This window comes from Bos indicus x Bos taurus, chromosome 14 (genome assembly GCF_003369695.1).
Source record: "Bos indicus x Bos taurus breed Angus x Brahman F1 hybrid chromosome 14, Bos_hybrid_MaternalHap_v2.0, whole genome shotgun sequence".
Taxonomy (NCBI): domain Eukaryota; kingdom Metazoa; phylum Chordata; class Mammalia; order Artiodactyla; family Bovidae; genus Bos; species Bos indicus x Bos taurus.
The window spans coordinates 36,119,575-36,135,726 of NC_040089.1; the positions used below are offsets into that span (position 1 = coordinate 36,119,575).

General features: G+C 40.8%; 1 long non-coding RNA gene across 1 annotated transcript; it reads right to left on the reverse strand.

Moving 5' to 3' along the window:
- Window positions 1-2,911: 2,911 nt before the first annotated feature.
- LOC113903953 lies at window positions 2,912-3,790 on the reverse strand. The gene is made up of 2 exons (XR_003514360.1): window positions 3,636-3,790; window positions 2,912-3,299 (listed from the first exon to the last, which is right to left on the reverse strand). It is a non-coding gene; the product is annotated as an uncharacterized LOC113903953 (long non-coding RNA).
- Between the last annotated feature and the right edge of the window lie 12,362 nt (window positions 3,791-16,152).

A 16,152-nucleotide genomic window follows, 5' to 3' on the forward strand; every position in this document is an offset into this window, starting at 1 on the left:
ATAGTCAATAAAGAGAAATAGATGTTTTTCTGGAACTCTCTTGCTTTTTCCATGATCCAGCGGATGTTGGCAATTTGATCTCTGGTTCCTCTGCCTTTTCTAAAACCAGCTTGAACATCAGGAAGTTCACGGTTCACATATTGCTGAAGCCTGGCTTGGAGAATTTTAAGCATTACTCTACTAGAGTGTGAGATGAGTGCAATTGTGTGGTAGTTTGAGCATTCTTTGGCACTGACTTTCTTTGGGACTGGAATGAATACTGACCTTTTCCAGTCCTGTGGCCACTGCTGAGTTTTCCAAATTTGCTGGCATATTGAGTGCAGCACTTTCACAGCATCATCTTTCAGGATTTGGAATAGCTCAACTGGAATTCTCTCACCTCCACTAGCTTTGATGTAATAGGGACAAAGAAATGGGAGAGAGAATGGACGAGAAGTGATGGTTCAGACTCTGATATGTAAGAGATGGATCAAGAGGTCAAAGGCTAAGATGGAACTAAGATGACTGAGTGAGCATAAAGAACAGAGGTCAGTGAAGGATGGGGAAGAATTACTGAGGATCACATGCTAGCCCGTCATCTATGTGGATGGAAAGAGGAAGACAATTTCAGAAAATTGCATCTTCATTCATTATTGTCCAGATATTCCACATCAGAGATTAAAACTGTATTTAATGAAGATATTCGGCATAATACTATCATCTCCTTTTCTTATGAATACACAAAGATGCAGTCCAAAGAGATACAGACATTAAGGTATCTGCCATCAGTTCAGTCACCCAGTTGTGTCCAACTCTTTGTGACCCCATGGACTGCAGCATGCCAGGCTTCCCTGTCCATCACCAACTCCAGAGCTTGCTCAAACTCATGTCCATTGAGCTGGTGATGCCATCCAACCATCTCATCCTCTGTCATCTCCTTCTCCTGCATTCAATCTTTCCCAGCAGCAGGGTATTTTCCAATGAGTCAGTTCATCGTGTCAGGTGGCCAAAGTATTGCAGCTTCAGCTTTAGCATCAGTCCTTCCAATGAATATTCAGGACTGATTTCCTTTACGACTGACTTGTTTGATTTCCCTGCAGTCCAAGGGACTCTCAAGAGAGTTCTCCAACACCACAGATCAAAAGCATCAATTCTTTGGCACTCAGCTTTCTTTATGGTCCAACTCTTACATCCATACATGACTACTAGAAAAACCATAGGTCACTGGATTATTGAAAAAGAAAGAGAGTTCCAGAAAAACATCTACTTCGGCTTTATTAACTATGTCAAAGCCTCTGATTGTGTGGATCACAACAAACTGTCCGGTATTCCCATCTCATTAAGAGATGGGAATACCGGACAGCCTGACTTGCTTCCTAAGAAAACTGTATACAGGTCAAGAGGCAACAGTTGCAACCAGACATGGAACAACAGACTGGTTCCAAATTGGGAAAGGAGTACGTCAAGGCTGTATATTGTTACCCTGCTTATTTAACTTAAATGCAGAGTACATCATGCAAAATGCCAGGCTGGATGAAGCACAGCTGGAATCAAGATTGCCGGGAGAAATATCAATAGCCTCAAATATGAAGATGACACCACCCTTATGGCAGAAAGCAAAGAGGAACTAAAGAGCCTCTTGATGAAAGTGAAAGAGGAGAGTGAAAGGGCTGGCTTAAAACTCGACATTCAAAAAACAAAGATCATGGCATCTGGTCCCATCAATTAATGACAAATAGATGGGGAAACAATGGAAACAGTGACAGACTATTTTCCTGGGCTCCAAAATCACTGCAGATGGTGACTGCAGCCATGAAATTAAAAGACACTTGCTCCTTGGAAGAAAAACTATGACCAACCTAGATAGCATATTAAAAAGCAGAAACATTACTTTGCCAGCAAAGGTCTGTGTAGTCAAAGCTATGGTTTGTCCAGTATTCATGTAAGGTGTCTGCCTTAGTCTGTTTCAAAATGCAATCATTAGTCACACTGGCTTGCCGAGCCATTCCTGAAGAAAAACTTCTGGACTTGCTGAGAAGGGCATTTGATTATTCTGTACATAAACAGCAATACTAATTTTTAAAAATTTCCTTTTCAATGACTGATCTGATATTTTATGACAACTTTATGCTCTACTTACCAAGAAAGGCTGAGATGAAAAAATTAACCAACTTTGTTTCTAGTTTTCATTGTTTTCTTTCTTGTTCTGAGTAATCCTTTTTGTGGTTGGTGGTGTTCATTTGTGTTTATCTTTGTTTGCTTCCTTGAAGGCTAAGCGCTTGGATCCCAGAGGAGGTTCAGCTTCATCCTCTAGATGTAGACTTTGCAGGATGGACAGGGAGGCCTGGTGTGCTGCGATTCATGGGGTCGCAAAGAGTCGGACACAACTGAGTGACTGAACTGAACTGAACTGAACTGAGGCATCATCAGACACCTCCATCGAAGACCCAGAATGAGACTGATGAACCACATGTCCAGTACATTCTCTAACACCTACTTGGAACTGAGGTCATTGTTTCAACACTTTTCTTTGAAAGTTAATAATAGTTTATGTAATAAGGAACGATGAAAGAACTTGAAGCTTGAGATCCAATGGCACTCATATTACTTCCTAATTATGCTTCCTAGAGAAAGTTACTTAACCTCTCCATGCCTCAATTTTCTGTCTGTAGAAAGAGGGTGATAATGCGGTTCATCATTCACAAATATTATAAGGATAAAGTGAAATAACACATTATATCTGATAAAAATAAATGCTCAATAAATAATAACTTTCTCCGCTAGCTTTCTTCAAATCAGTGAAGATTCAATTTTTTAAGCAATAGAAAGACTTCATTTGGGTCTTCTGTTCCACTTTGCTTATGCCTCAATAGCTCCTGGGGAATAGAAAATTTCTTTCTAACAGACCTCTAATACTAGCTTTAATGTTTGATTTAGACACCCACCATCCAATTTTCCTTCTGACTTTCTGAAAGAGATATTCTTTGTTTTCTTCAAATAAGCCATTAAAGTCACCCTTATGATGATTTATTAAAATTCCACTAAGGAGATATAAACAGGCACAATGCACCAGATAGCAAAGAGTTTTCTAATACACCATCAATTGACACTACTTCGAATGACATGCATTTTAATTAATAGTGAATTACTAATGAAAACACTTTTTTTCCTAGATTTTTTACATACAATATGAATAATCACTTTAAAAAGTTTTCCATAAAGTGTTGATGATGCTTTTTTTCTCTTTAATCGCCTTCCCTTAGCAGCAGAGGCATTCCAACTGTTGTCACCCATAATTATCATTAAGCGACAATTGCTGCCTGTTACAGTGGAAAGAAAAACATTGGAATAAAAGTTAAGAGACTTGATTTTAGCCCCAGCTCTGCTATCAACCAGCTGGGAGAAGTTGAACTAGCTCACTAAATATTCTATTGCATTTAGTGATTAGAACAGAATCACTCTTCCCAAATAGTCTTGAGTATAACATTAACATTTTGTTAATTAAGAAAAAGAGAAAGAGTGTTCCACACCAGATTAATCAGAGTAAAATGTTTCTTAATGGCAGAATTTTTCAGGGCCTTTAGGGTGCTAATGAATATGATAACTCTAGAAAAATGCGTATGCTGGACCTCTCAAATTTTTGAATGTGGAATTACCTTTTCCTGATATTGTTGTTGTTGTTGTTTAGTCACTAAGTCGTGTGCCATTCTTTTGCGACCCTCGGGACTGTAGCTCGGCAGGTTCCTCTGTCCGTGAGATTTCCAAGGCAAGAATACTGGACTGGGTTGCCATTTTCTTCTCTGGGGATCTTCCTGACCCAGGTATCAAACCTGCATTTCGTGCATTAGCAAGTAGATTCTTTACCACTGAGCCATCTGGGAAGCCCTTCTTGATGTTACTGTTGCAAAAGACAGAAGACAGTTTAGGAAACTCTTCAGGGCCTAGTATCTGAAGTCCTCCACTGTTTCAAAATTCTGACTACTGACTAACTGATGTTTAAATAATGTTGAACTAGTTCTTGCTACATACCGGACAGTGTGATTGCACTGGAGATACTGAGATAAAAGAAATATTTTCTAAATATTCTCTTCTTGCAAAGATTTCATAATCTAGTTAGGAAGAAACTTGATACTAGAGTTATACAAATCCAAATCACTTGTTAATTTTATTCATATCGCTTCCCCACACCCATCTTTAATGATATCAAAATATCATCTGGAGTTCAACTATGACATAAGTGTACAGTGAGATGGGGAGTCAGTTAAGTCTCTTTGGTGACAGTGAGAGTTGTTTATATCAACACAGGAAACCCTTCTGCTCACTCTCACTGGCTGTCCTAGGGAAGATGCTTAACCTCTACCCTTCATTTTTATTCTAAGTATTTTATTTATTTATTTGCCTGTCTCGGGTCTCAGCTGTGGCACACAGGGTCTTTGTTGCAGCACTCGGGCTTCTCTCTAGTTGTGGGGCGAGGGCTCTAGAACACTCAAGCTCAGTAGTCATGGAGCCCTCACTCCACAACTACAGAGAAGCCCGAGCACTGCAACAAAGACCCTGTGTGCCACAGCTGAGACCCAAGACAGGCAAATAAGTAAATAAAATATTTAGAATAAAAATGAAGGGTACAGGTTAAGCATCTTTTCTAGGACAGCTTAGTTGCTCCATGGCATGCAGGATCTTAGTCCCTTTACCAGAAATCAAATCCATGTCTCCTGCATTGAGGCAGGTTCTTAACCACTGGACCACTAGGGAAGTCCCAACCCTTCATTTTAATCATCTCTAAAGGGAGATGTTTACTGCAAGGGATTTAATATCCCCATACATAAAGAGTTCTTGTAAAATCAGCAAGAAAAATACAAATGTCTCATTGGGGGAAGAAATAGAGAGAGGACATGTGAATTAAAAATCTACAAAGATAAAGTAAATCTTAAAGTGCAATGTAATGTAATATGCATTCACACATATTCCAAGCCCTGAAAACAAACAACAACCAAAAAAAGAAAAAGCCAACTAGAACAAAATTCTTGTCCTCCAAATCTGACAGTTTCAGACAAGCAGTTACAAAACACTACGGCATTGCTAAAATTGAAAGCTCCAAGGGTCCCACTGGAGCACATGGAAGTTGTCTCTCTCCAGGTCACACCCACAAAGAGACACACAGAGCAGAACCACTCCAGCCAGCCAGCAGACAGGCAGCCGAAGCAGAGTTTTTCCAAGAAATCTCTGTGTGTAATACATGTTTACGGTTGGAGACTACTGAGCTCTGAAGCAGTGTCTTCTATGGTAATAGCTGGCTGACATTGAAGCCCTTGTTCCAATGTAGATGGGGCACATTTTGGTCCCCTGAACCCAAAGCTGGATTATAACCATTTTCTTTGAGATCCTCATGCTGGGAGACCAGCAGGCCATTATGCTGACCAGTTATAATCAGCCCTGATAATTGACAAGCTAAGGGCCCTGCTATGTAGTGGAACCAGGGAGGAATATGGCAGATTCACCAAAACATCTCCTGGTACTTCCATTTGCATCATAACAACTGCCAGGACCACAGCCTGTAAAGTTAAGATAACCAAAGGCTCAGAGTCCTTAGGGATTAGTGTTCCTGTTCTTCCACGTAGGCCACTAAACCAGAGTGGCCTACGGAGTGAAAAACAAAGAAATTACAGAGTAGATGGAGGGAGATAATGGACTATAACTATAGCTACTCTGGGCCAAATGTAGAGGTAGCCAACTAACCCTTCTGTTCTAAGCCCTTTTTTAAAAAGAAGGATTCTGACCTTCTTAAAGAGCTGACAAAGGTCCATATAGTCAAGACTATGATTTTTCCAGTAGTCATGTATGAATGTGAGAGCTGGATCACAAAGAAGGCTGAACACCAAAGAACTGATGTTTTCAAACTGTGGTGCCAGAGAAGACTCTTGAGAGTCCCTTGGACAGCAAGGAGATCAAACCAGTCAACACTAAAGGAAATCAACCCTGAATATTCACTGGAAGGACTGATGCTGAAGCTGAAGCTCCAATAGTTTGACCACCTGATGAGAAGAGCCAACTCATTAGAAAAGACCCCGATGCTGGGAAAGATTGAAGGCAGGAGAAGGGGACAACAGAGGATGAGATGGTTGGATGGCATCACTGACTCAATGGACATGAGTTTGAGTAAGCTCTGGGAGTTGGTGATCGACAGGGAAGCCTAGTGTGCTGCAGTCCATGGGGCAACAAAGAGTCAGACATGACTGAGTGACTGGACAACAACAAACAGTCAGGAATAGATGGGAATTAAAGGGATGCAGGAAAGGATAAAATGATCTAACTGGTGGGAGAAGTTAATTGAACAGAAGAAAGAAGGAAAGGAAAGAAGGAAGGATGGTGTAATGGATTAAACAATACCCCTCATCAAAAGATATATCCAAATTCCAACTCCTGGTACCTATGAATATGACTCTATTTTGAAATAGATTCTTTGCAGATGTAATTAAGTAACTAAGTTAAAAATCTTGGGATCCAGACTTAGGTCCACCCTAAATCCAATGACTGGTGTCTTTATTAGAAAAAGGAGAGAGAGTTCTGAGACACAGAAACACTGAGGAAGAGACTGGAGACAGAGGAAGAATCTGGAGTGATGCTGTGACAAATCAGGGAGACACCCGAAGCTGGAAGGTGCAGAGAAGGATACTTTTCTCAAGCCTTTTGGGCTTCTCAGGTGGCACTAGTGGTAAAGAACCCACCTGCCAATGCAGGACACATAAGAGACGCAGGTTCAATCCCTGGTTCGGGAAGATCCCTGGAGGAGGGCATGGCAACTCACTCTAGTATTCTTGCCTGGAGAATCCCATGGACAGAGGACCCTGGCAGGCTACAATCCATAGGGTCGAAAAGAATCAGACATGACTGAAGTCACCTAGCACTCACTCACTCAAGTGTTTGGTGGGAGTGTGGCCCTGTGGACACTTTGATTTTATAGAGTGCTGACCTCTGGAACGGTGAGAAGATGAATTCTTGTTGTTGAAGCCTATCCAGCAGACCTAGGAACCTAATATATGGGGAAAGCAGACAGACAAGCAAGAATTGCCAATATTTGGAAATGGATTCTTCTTTGATCCACTGATTTATAAGATGAGGGGGAGTCAGTGATCACTGTGATCCCTTTTAGCTCCAAACATTCATGAGTCTATAAGGCTCTTCCACTAAGGTATCATCTACTGGGAGTTCCCTGATGGCCCAGTAGTCCGTGCTTGCACTGCCAGGGGCCTGGGTTTGATCCCTTGTCAGGGAACTAAGATCCCAAAAGCCAAGAGACATGGCAAATAAATAAAGTAAAAATGAGATGTCATCTACTGTATTTTGAATGAACTAGTTCATTCAAATGAATGAATTTGAATGAACATGAGTGAGACGGAATTCTGAAGAGCTCCCTTGCAATACCGTACCAATGCTCCCCTGAAGAACAGGCTGGGGATATTCACTGAATAAATCTTTCCTCCACTGATGGAGGAAATAAGACAGTTTCCTTTGTACTGTTCTGTGAAGTACATGTGGGAAAATTTCCCTGTGAGAATTCAGTGAAGACTGATTCTAAACAGTTAACACAAATTTTAAATATGTATAATAAGGGAGATAGATTTTATTAGTCTTAATGCAGCCAAAAAGAAGAAAATGGAAAATACGATGAATGTAATTCAGGAATAAAATATAGACAGAAATGAACCTAATAAGCAAATTAGCCTTGAGCTCTAACATTAGGTTTCAGTTCTACACGTGGAATAATTTGTGAAAATAAAAATCATTTTTTCTCACTATAGTTCTCAATTTTGTTAATCACTTAGGAAAGTTGGAGGTAAAAAAATACATTGCTTCTTAAACAGAGATATACAGTGAACAGGTTGAGAATTTGCATCATAGAACTTCAGCTGTAGAGAAAAATCATACAGATGCTCTGGTGCTTTTTGAACATAGATATTTGTGAGTAATACAAATTCACTGGTGGCTCAGATGATAAATAATCTGCCTGCAATGTGGGAGACTCGAGTTCAATCCCTGGGTTGAAAAGATCCCGTGGAGGAGGTGATATCAACCCACTCCAGTATTCTTGCCTGGAGAATCCAAAAGACAGAGGAGCCTGGCAGGCTACAGTCCATAGGGTCGAAAAGAGTCAGGCACGACCAAGTGACTAACACTTTTCGCTTTCACAAATTCTTGCTCGTACATGATTTTATCCACTACGTGATTTTGCTATCCACAATCACTCTTTGGTGAGCTCATTTAGTTTCATGGCTTTAAATACCATATTACTGCCAACTACTCCCAAATTTATGCTTCCAGCCCAGACTTGTCTCCTGGACACCAGACTCATACATCCAACAGCCATTTGACATGTCCATGTACGTGCTAAATAAATGTCTCAAACTTAACATGTCCCAACTCCTGATCTCCCCAAGCAATTTCCCCTTTCTCCAGTTTCATCAAGTGGCATCTGCATTCTTGTCACCATCTTTCCTCTTGCAGAACACACCCAATCCTTCAAGAAATTCAGTTGTCACTCTCTTCAGAATACTTCCACATTCTGATCACTTCTGTAGCTTCCACCCTCGGCTGATTCCATCATCCTGACCTGGATCTTCCAGTAGTATTCTAACTGATATTTCTGCTTCTGCCTTTGGTCTCCTGCAATTGAATTCTCAAAGAGCTGTAGGAAAGAGCCTTTTAAAAATGAATTTAAGGAACCCTCCTACACTGTAGTTGGGACTATAAACTGGTGCAGTCACTATGGAGTACAGTATGGAGGTTCCTTAAAAACCTAAAAATAGTTACCATATGGCCCTGTAATCCCACTCCTGGGCATATATCCAGAGAAAACTCTGATTTGAAAAGATACATGCACACCAATATTCAGAGCAGCACTATTTACAACAGCCAAGACGTGGAAGCAACCTAAATGTCCATCAATAGGTGAATGGACAAAGAAGATGTGGTATATATATACACACACACACACAATGGACTACCACTCAGTTATAAAAAATTAAATAATGCCATTTGCAGCAACACAGATTGACCTAAAGATTATCATATTAAGTCAGACAGACAAAGGCAAATATCATATGGTATCACTTACATGTCAAATCTAAAAAATAACTGATATAAGTGAGCTTATTTATGAAACAGATATAGACTCACTGACATAGAAAACAAACTTATGGTTACCAAAGGGGAGAGTGGGGGGTAGGGGAAGAGATAAATTAGGAGTTTAGGATTAACATATTCACACTACTAACAAGGTCTTACTGTATAGCACACAGAATTATATTCACCATCTGTAATATATATATGGATAACTGAATCACTTTGCTATACACCTGAAACTAACATAACATTGTGAGTTAACTATACTTCAATTTTTAAAAAGATTTTTAAAAACTTAAGCTATGCCATGTAATTTCTTTGCTGAAAATCCCACAATTTCTTTCCTTGTCATTCAGAGTAAAAGGCTCCCAACTGCCTACTTCCCTGAGCTTGCCTACTACTATACTGTGTGCCGTATGCAGTCATATCTGACTCTGTGGGACCCCATGGACTGTAGCCCACAAGGCTCCTTTGTCCATGAAATTCTCTAGACAAGAATACTGGAGTGGGTTGCCCTTTCCTACCGCAGGAGATCTTCCCAACCCGGAAACTGAACCTGCATCCTTTGCATCTCTTGCACTGGCAGGCAGATTCTTTACCACTAGCACCATCTGGGAAGCCCAGGTGCCAGGCTGCCTGCTCCTATGGGTCCCCATCGCCTCCTCTCCAGCTACACTGGCCTTCTCGGTCTCTATGAGCACAGCAGGGAGGGCTCACATCAAGGCTTTTGCTGCTGCCGTTTCCTCACCTGGAATGTTTTTTTCCTATTTCCCTCATGGCTAGCTGCCTCCACCTCCTGCTGACTTGGGCTCAAACATCACCTTTTCACTGAGATCCTCCTTGACCACCATTGTTTATCTGGATCTTCCAAGAAACAGACACGAAAAATATGTCAGATGTGGAAGGATTTTATTAGGGGAAACTCCTCTTAGACACATTTTGGTAGACATCTTGAAAAGGCTAAGAGAATCATCAGATTGTGATGTAAGTCTGATCCCCAGGGGAGGTGGAAGGAAGTTGGGGTGCCTGAGACTGTGCAGTCTGTGGGGTAGAGGCTTTTGCAGCACCTTCTAACTGAGGGGTTAGTTTTTATGATGAAAGAGTGGGCTACCTAGGCAAGCCCACAGAGTCTGGGAGGAAGGGTGTGGGCTTGCAGAGATAGCCCACATCCTCAGGGGCATCCATTAAGACATCCCCACTCCATGTTTCAGGATCCCTTGACTTTGCAAAGTAGACTTGCACTGACTGATTTCAAACATCCCTGCAACTCTAACAATTAGATCTTAAGCCTGTGTCTGCCCTGCCACTATAGGACATAAAAGCTTCTTTGTAAGCCATAAGACTGTCATACTTGTTGACAGCCCCATTTTTTCATTTTCCTTCTGTAAAGTGTGAACACAGCTTAGCAGTAACTGACTAATTCTGATGTCTTTATAGGCAATGCTCCCCCGATTTTTTACAATGCCCATATATTACACCTGCCACAGCATTTTCATCTCTAGATCATCCCCAGTGAAATATTTAGGATTGGAAATGATATCACATGTCAGGGAATTTGGTGTCCCTCCTACCAACCAGCACAGCATGTTCTCCACCTGCTGCTGGGTGGTGGGTGAGCCCAGCCCAGATGTTCATTCCTACCTGCCTGTCTCCACTGGTGTACCACTTCTGTGAGTTCAGGTCTTCTAAGAGGCAGACATCAAGATGGGATTCAGTGTGCATGGACTTTACTAGGGAAAATTCCTTTGATGTAAGCCTGACCCAAGTGAAGGGAGAGGAAAAGAAGGTTGGGTGACAGAGTCCTAGAAAGCCATGCACTATTTAAGAAAGGTTCCAAAAAACCCTCAGGGAGTCCTCAAGCCAAAGTCGTGCATGTGTGTGAATGCTCGTTATGTCCATATCATTTGTTTCATTTTACAGAGGAAACTGAGGATCAAAAATCACACGATATCTCTTAAATGTGCTTGCTAAGTTGCTTCAGTCCAACTCTTTGTGACCCCATGAACTACAGCCCAGGCTGTAGTTCTGTCCAGGCTCCTCTGTCCATGGGATTTCCCAGGCAAGAATACTGGAGTGCATTGCCTTTTTCTTCTCCAGGGGATCGTCTCAACCCCGGAATAGAACCCGTGTCTCTTGCATCTCCTGCATTAGCAGGCAGATTTTTTTTTTTTTTTAACCATTGCACCACCTGGGAAGCCCCAAAGCCAAAAGTCAGCTGTCAGAGAATCTCATGTGTCCCAGGCATGGACCTTCCTTGGTGCAGCAGCTGGAGCCCTTAAACTTTGTGGGAGGTATAATGTCCTCGCAAAGATGCTCACAACCTTATCCCTAGGACCTGTAATTGTTCCACTGCATAGCAAAAAGGGGGTTTTTACCAATGTAATTAAAGTCAGAGACCATAAGGTAGGAAGATTATCCTGGATAACAGACCAGTATAACCATATGGACCCTTAAAAGCAACAACCTTTCTCCCACTAAGGGCAGAACTGTAGCAGGAAGTTGTCCGAGAAATTCAAAGCATGAGAAGGCCTTGCTGTGCTGTTAAAGGAATGTAGGCTGCCTTTAGAAGCTGAGAGAACTCCAACTGAGAGCCAGCAAGGAAATGAGGACTTCAGTCCTACAACTGCAGGGAACCAATTCTGCCAAAGACTTGAGTGGCCAAAAAGCGACTTCTTCACCAGAGCCCACAGATAAGAGTCCAAGCCTGTCTATATCTAGATTTTGGCCCTTTGAGACCTAAAGCAGAGGAACCAGCCAAGCCAACCCAAGGCTTCTGACCTACAAAAACCTTGAGACAGCATGTGCTGTTTTGAGGTAACTTGTTACAGGAGGTTTGGGGTAACTTTTTACAGGAGCAAAAGAAAACAAATATGCACTTCCTGTAGCTGAAGACCTGAGGCAGCCTCTCCAGGTCTCAACACCATCCTATCAAAAGGCAGTCCTACCTTTTATTCCCTAGCCTTCCCCCTGCCTTATGACATCCATATCACATAGTATAGATCACTTTCTAACAATTTATATAATTTCCTGACTGGTTGAGTTTATTGCCTGTTTCCTTCTACAAGGTGGCTCAGACAGTAAAGAATCTGCCTGCGATTGAGGAGATTCTGGTTCTATCTCTGGGTCAGGAAGAGCCCCTGGGGAAGGGGATGGCTACCCACTCCTGTAGTCTAGCCTGGAGAATTCCATGGACAGAGGAGCCTGGTGGGCTATAGTCCATAGGGTTGCAAAGAGTCAGACACGACTGAGTGACTAACACACTTCTTCTACAAGGACAAGTGCCTAAATCACAAAACCATCACAATATTGTAAAGTAATTACCCTCCAGTTAAAATAAATAAATTATAAAAATTAAATTAAAAAGGAGTAAATAGGTAGTACATACTGGTGAAAAGTAAAAATAAAAAAGAGAAACAAAATTAATTTAAAATGGAATGAATGAATGACTATTAATATTAGCACATTTCTATTTGGTTTGGACTGTGGCAGTATGCAATTGAATTCATGGGATGTCGGCCAAGAAGTCAGTCCAAGAACAGAAAAATGTAAAGCTAAAAAAAAAAGTACCAGGGTCACTGACTTGCTTGATGGATTTGAGTGGTCAGGACACCCTGAACAGCAGGGTGTCCCATGTACAAGCTCATAGATTAATTAGTAATTTGCATTTAGAGACACCTTATTGAAGAACTGATGCTTTTGAACTGTAGTGTTTGAGAAGACTCTTGAGAGTCCCTTGGACTGCAAGGAGATCCATCCAGTCCATCCTAAAGGAAATCAGTCCTGAATGTTCATTGGAAGGACTGATGTTGAAGCTGAAACTCCAATACTTTGGCCACCTGATGCGAAGAGCTGACTCATTTGGAAAGACCCTGGTGCTGGGAAAGATTGAAGGCAAGAGGAGAAGGGGACAAAAGAGGATTAGATGGGTGGATGGCATCCCCAACTCAATGGACATGAGTTTGAGTAAACTCCGGGAGTTGGTGATGGACAGGGAGGCCTGGCGTGCTGCAGCCCATGGGGTCACAAAGACTCGGACACGACTTTGACTGAACTGAAATGAACACCTCAAACTGTTCAGCTCATTGATTATCAAGGACATGACTATACCCTTCCTCCATCCTGGATATCCTAGAGCTGCTCATTTATTTTGAGAAAGCTGGTAAACCTTGACTTGGGCTTTTTTTAGTTTACAAATCACATTGGCAGCTGTGATCTGGTTGTTCTGGCAAAGTCATTCACCTGAGGTCCAGGTGATACTTTCTCCAATTGAGAGATAAACTGAGGCACAGAAAGATGGTCATGTGCTCCATATCATGCAAGTAATCAGAAGTAGATCCACTGTTTTTCATTTCAAATTCCATATTCCTCTCATTGTGACAGGCTGCCTTTTGGCTTGATTGGTTTGACAAAAAATGATGAATGAGAAAGAAGGCAATAGAAAGAGAGGTTGATTTAAGAGATCTAAGTGTGGGAGCGTGAGAAGATTTTCAGGAGGAGGAAAAAATTAGGGCATAATACATTTAGAAAGAGTACCAAAACTGTAAATGTACTTCAGAAGTTAAAATTAAAAAAAAAAAAAGAAAGAGTACCAGAAAGTTTTCTTTCTGAACACGGCTAAAAGTAGACCACATATATTAAATATGTACACAATCACTAGGGATTCATGCACTCAGTACAAAATAGGAGAGAACCATAAGCATTGCTGAAGTCAGAACATCCTACTGTTATAAATTATCAATCTCTCTGTAAGCCCACTGGCTTTCACCTGACTAGGAAAGAATAGTAGATGTAGCTGATAAGGCTTCCCTCATGTCCCCTCTGACTGCTACCCAGCTTTTCTTCTAAAGTGAAGGTTGCCATGATTGTTCCTATGACATGAATGGCTTTAAAAAATAGAGGGATAATTATGAAAGTAATACTTGGTCATTTTAGAATATTTGAAAAATGGAGAAAATATATGAAGACTAGGAAAAATACTGCCCAAAGTGTTACCTTCCACAGTCACTACCTATTAGCATTGTAATATACCTCTGTCCAATTCATTTTTGTGGGGTTTTGCATCTTATAAAGAAAAATATTATAAATAAAATGGAAGTACTTTAAATTCTCCCTCCCCAGTTCCATTTTCTTCTCTCCCCAGAGCCAGCCACTATCAAAATGTCACATATTCTTCAATGTAATCTTTTATATTTTGTTATATACACATTTATATTATTTTTTATTTTCAAATTTTTAAATAAATTCTACCATACTGTAATAAAATTCTCTTCAACTTAGTTTTCTTCATTCAACCTATTTTTTAAATCTATCCTTATTGTCACAAGTGAAAGCACTTCTCAGGGGTTTTTAACTGCTAGATAATATTTCATTATGTGGCTAGACCACAATTTATTCCCTATGAATAATATTTAGTTCTTTTCAATTTTTTCTGTTATATTTAAAAAACACTGCTATGTATGTAACACATATGGAGACAGACATTACCTAGGCTTATTGTGATGATCATTAAGAAACATATACTAAAATTGAATCATTATATTATACATCTAAAAATACATATATAAGTAATATATAATTAACATGTGATATTATATGATATCATACTGAATGACTGAAAATATTTTATATGATCACGTTTTCAGATTCTTACACTTTTGTTCATGCTATTTTCTATATACAATTGCTCCATCCCTTCCCACTCCCATCTCTCCTATGTGAATTCCTTGAAAAACCTCATATATGACTAAGAAGTTAACTTTGAATCATTCACTAATCCTTTCATTAGTAGAATTAGTAGAATTGGTAGATTAGTTAGGGTAGTATTTGCTGCTTTAACAAATTATCCCCAAACATCAATGAATTGATATATTCATGCAGGTACCTTTCACCTTGAAGCTCTAATTCGTAAAAGGAACTTTCCATGCTCTAAATTCATCCCTTTATGCTTTAGAGTTAGTTCTCTTTATTCTAATGTAACAGATAAAATTTTAACTCTAGCTTCAGTTCAGTTCAGTTGCTCAGTCGTGTCCGACTCTTTGCGACCCCATGAACCACAGCACGCCAGGCCTCCCTGTTCACCAGCTCCTGGAGTTCACTCAGACTCACGTCCATCGAGTCAGTGATGCCATCCAGCCATCTCATCCTCTGTCATCCCCTTCTCCTCCTGCCCTCAATCCCTCCCAGCACAGAGTCTTTTCCAATGAGTCAACTCTTTGCATGAGGTGGCCAAAGTACTGGAGTTTCAGCTTTAGCATCATTCCCTCCAAAGAAATCCCAGGGCTGCTCTCCTTCAGAATGGACTGGTTGGATCTCCTTGCAGTCCAAGGGACTCTCAAGAATCTTTTCCAACACCACAGTTCAAAAGCATCAATTCTTCCACGCTCAGCCTTCTTCACAGTCCAACTCTCACATCCATACATGACCACTGGGAAAACCATAGCTTTGAGTAGACGGACCTTTGTTGGTAAAGTAATGTCTCTGCTTTTGAATATGCTATCTAGGTTGGACATAACTTTCCTTCCAAGGAGTAAGCAAGTGTTTTTTAATTTCATGGCTGCAGTCACCATCTGCAGTGATTTTGGAGCCCAAAAAAATAAAGTCTGACACTGTTTCCACTGTTTCCCCATCTATTTCCCATGAAGTGATGGGACCAGATGCCATGATCTTTGTTTTCTGAATGTTGAGCTTTAAGCCAACTTTTTCACTCTCCACTTTCATCAAGAAGCTTTTGAGTTCCTCTTCACTTTCTGCCATAAGGGTGGTGTCATCTGCATATCTGAGGTTATTGATATTTCTCCTGGCAATCTTGATTCCAGCTTCTGTTTCTTCCAGTCCGGCGTTTCTCATGATGTACTCTGCATACAAGTTAAATAAGCAGGGTGACAATATACAGGCTTGACGTACGTTTTCCTTTTCCTATTTGGAACCAGTCTGTTGTTCCATGTCCAGTTCTAACTGTTGCTTCCTGACATGCATACAAATTTCTTAAGAGGCAGGTCAGGTGGTCTGGTATTCCAATCTCTTTCAGAATTTCCCACAGTTTATTGCGATCCA